This window comes from Puntigrus tetrazona, chromosome 16 (assembly GCF_018831695.1).
Source record: "Puntigrus tetrazona isolate hp1 chromosome 16, ASM1883169v1, whole genome shotgun sequence".
Classification (NCBI taxonomy): domain Eukaryota; kingdom Metazoa; phylum Chordata; class Actinopteri; order Cypriniformes; family Cyprinidae; genus Puntigrus; species Puntigrus tetrazona.
This window is the reverse complement of record NC_056714.1, coordinates 27859572-27863141: the sequence shown is the minus strand read 5'-3', so window position 1 is coordinate 27863141 and position 3570 is coordinate 27859572. Positions and strand designations below refer to the sequence as shown.

Sequence of the window (3570 nt, the reverse complement as noted above, 5' to 3'; positions counted from 1 at the left end):
ATTGATTCGCTGCTTTTCGATGTTACCGTCGATTACCTTTTCTATGGAACCCTATGGAAAATTAAAGATTTATTTGATAAAATTATTTTCAGTATTATATTGACACATGACTTTAAAGAGAATTCAAGAGAAAAAGCCTTGCGGAGGGGGAAAAAATAAACACTTCTGCATTTAAGAGTAAGAAAAGAGCCGCTTGCTTTGAGATCCGCCGCTTGTTGATTCAAAATGGTTGACAGATACATGCTAAGTGGTCACTGGACATGAATGACAATGCTTTTTAAATTACTTAAAGAATTTCTGAATTAGAAAATCTTTGGGGACCGTGAATGTCACATGTAGCAAACATTCACACAGGATATAACTTCAGGTAAAGACTCGAACACAGGTGGCCATGGGTGTTTATTGGACTCGAAATTAAAACAAAAAGACAACAGAAACTACACACAAGACTGGGACGCGAGCACATGCTGTTTCTTCAACGGTTTACCAATAACCCAAAGTCTTCCCCCCTGCATCTTCTCCCTTTCTAAACCCGATGTGGAGTTTTCCAGGCGTACGTGGGACTACATGAATCAATATTTGCTGTATCCACTGAAACCAGGCAGTTTTTATTAGTAAAGGGAAAGACTTTTTCATGCTTTATTTTTGTTGGACTTTTTGTGGTTATCATTGCGAGTGTTTGCGGCTATAGGCCATGAGTGCAAACTAGTTTGCTGTCAATGAGTAATAATTCCTCACTTACTCATTAAGAATTGAATTTCGTAGTTATGTTGTTAATGCACCCGATTATGAGGTTCACAGGTTCATCACCGTTATGTTTTATTTGTTAAAATCACCCCAAGCCATCCTGGGTTTAATGACTTTTCTCCTTTCAATCGAACACATTTTTTAATAATAATTTAACTAATACGGATACATCGTAAATGATTTAAGGCACCATTGGCGCTTTGTCATCATTGCTTGATTTTTTTTTTATCATTGCTTGCTATTGTACAAAGCACTATGTAAATAAAAGTGACCTGATTTGATTTGCTCATGCATTTATTTTTATACTTATGCCTCATTTTAAAGATGAAATTGTGAACAATAATATCTGTAAATGTTTAATGTTTCGCATAAACAAAGTTTAAGTGAATTCTGAAGGTTTGCTTTTGATATTGGTGGGGACCAAAGAGCCATGCTTTTCCGTAATATCATATATTTGTCCCAAATTATTACCAATGTTCATAGTGACTTTATTCTAGGCCGGAAGATTATGTATTAAATGTGTGTTTTCTAACATATTTAATTTCTGGGTGTTAACAATGCTACGATGTTTCAGATGAGTCAGAAATGACAAAAACACAAACAGGTTTAATTTTTGTTATCGAAATTATTGCTAGGGACATTTTGGTAGTCGCTGAATATTGATAGGGGCAACTCCATTTAATAAATAAACACACATTAAACGTATATAGTAGGCTAATATGTAAAAAGAGGAAAAACTAAACAATTACAAAAGCCCACGCCATTATTTTCAAATAAAATCACAGCTGAAAATACAAAAATAGTTGCTAAAAACTGTGTTGATGTAAAAAATAAAATAACTCTATTCCAGACTATATGTGTTTCTCACAAAATAAGCATAGTAAGGGACTGTTAGGACCCCCGTGTTCACCAGAGGGCCCCCAAGAGAAGTCTACATTTTATTTTATCTATCTAATTATTTTTGTTCAAATTTGTAGCTGTCAAAAATGTGGAATGGAAACGCGTCCATGTTGCCTCTGTAATGTATTTCCAGCTCTTTGCAAATGCAGTTTTGTACTAATGTGTTGTTTCATTTCTCGCTAACCTCAGGCAATGAAGAAGATGGGAGTTCCTGGAAAAATGCTGTGTGTCTTGATGCTGCTGTGAGTATAAAATGCCGAATTGCACATGCATACGCTAAAGTTATCATTAAGAAAGAAGACTACAGCAAAGGGAGTGCTATTTATTTGTATTGAATGTCGATCAAGGGCTGAATAAAGAATTTAATATAAAGCTATTTTTGTAAGCGTTCACATCTGTGCCTTTATGCTTTCAGTCTCTTTGTTTCACATAAAAATATAACAATAATAATTTGGAAAAATGTTCCTTTGGGCAGGGTGATGATAGCATGATGTCTTTATGCCCCTGTAGCTGAGGCTCACTCCATGTGCACACTTCATTTTTACAACTTTAATGCTGTAAAATGAATTAGGATTGCACGTAAAATTAATTCTGACTAATGTCAACATCTCCACATATGCGCATTTAATAGTAACCTGATTACGTTTAGATAAAGTTCCTTAGCATGTATTTATTTGACACATCCAAAGCAACATGCAGTGCATTCGAGCAATACATTTTTGTTCAGAATCAGAATCAGAATTATCTCTATTGCCAGGTGTGTTTACACATGCATTACACAAAAAGGATTTTTTGAAGAGTGCAACAAAATGAGAGCGACAAGACCGGACACATATAATAAACGGAATAATATACAAATGGACAAAATAGCAAAAACACAATATATAATATAGACATTTATGTATTTACAGGCTGATCTGACGTTCTGATTCTGATTCCACAGACTGCACAACAGTATTCAGCAACAGGCCTTCAATGACAATCAAAATCTCCATCTCCCTGCAAATTATTCAGTAGGCTGGATGGAAAGTCTGGATGATAGCAAGTTAATTTCTGACATCACTATACCTGGTACTAATGACAGCTCGGCCCTTTTTGGAGGAATCATGGCAGAATGTCAGGCTTGGTCTCTGGAGAATCAGCTAAAGGCAGGGATACGCTACTTTGACTTCAGAGTATTTCCACTCGGGAAAGAATTGCTAATTATGCACGGACCTGTTTACCAATACGCAAATTTACTTAAATGCAATTGAGATAATTAAGAATTTTTTATCCAAATATAACTCGAAACAGTGTTGGTCAGAGTTAAACCTGTTCTTTTTTAAGGAAAAAGTTACACATTTAGTTAAAGAGATGGCTAAAAATTATCCCGAAAGCTGGACTGAAGAAGCAATACCAAGCATTGGTGAAGTGAGAGGAAAGATTGTGTTTGTCAAGAAAAATGCCGCCCAGCCGATGGACATAATGATGGACGTAACGATTATATAGTGACTGATGTTGAAAAAAGGAAAAAAAAAATTATTACGCATCTGAATGTCAGTAAAGATGAAGAGTATAGAGCTGGTTATGTTGTTTTGAACTATTCAAGTGGCACAGGCCTACCTAGATATAGGCTAGATAAGAACCCCAAAAGCTTGGCAAAGGATATCAACTTGTGGCTGTATAATCATCTCGATGAAGAATCCAAGAAAACCAATCCCAAGCCTTGTTTTGGGGTGATAGCCATGGACTTTCCAGGCCTGGATTTGATCAGAAAGGTCACTGAGTTCAATTTCTAATGTGATTATGAAGCGGATGTGCTGAGCTTCTGACTAATTCTGTTTCTTACATGCTTTTTAATTTAGTTGTTTGAAAATCAAGCCGCGCGAACATGACCAGAGCTTTTAGAGATGTTCTCTCCCGCGTGCTAAATATAAAAACATG

At 35.8% G+C, this 3570-nt stretch overlaps 1 pseudogene; it reads left to right on the top strand.

Annotated features, from left to right (window-relative positions):
* Window positions 1-1155: 1155 nt before the first annotated feature.
* Window positions 1156-3570, top strand: LOC122360267 (annotated as a pseudogene).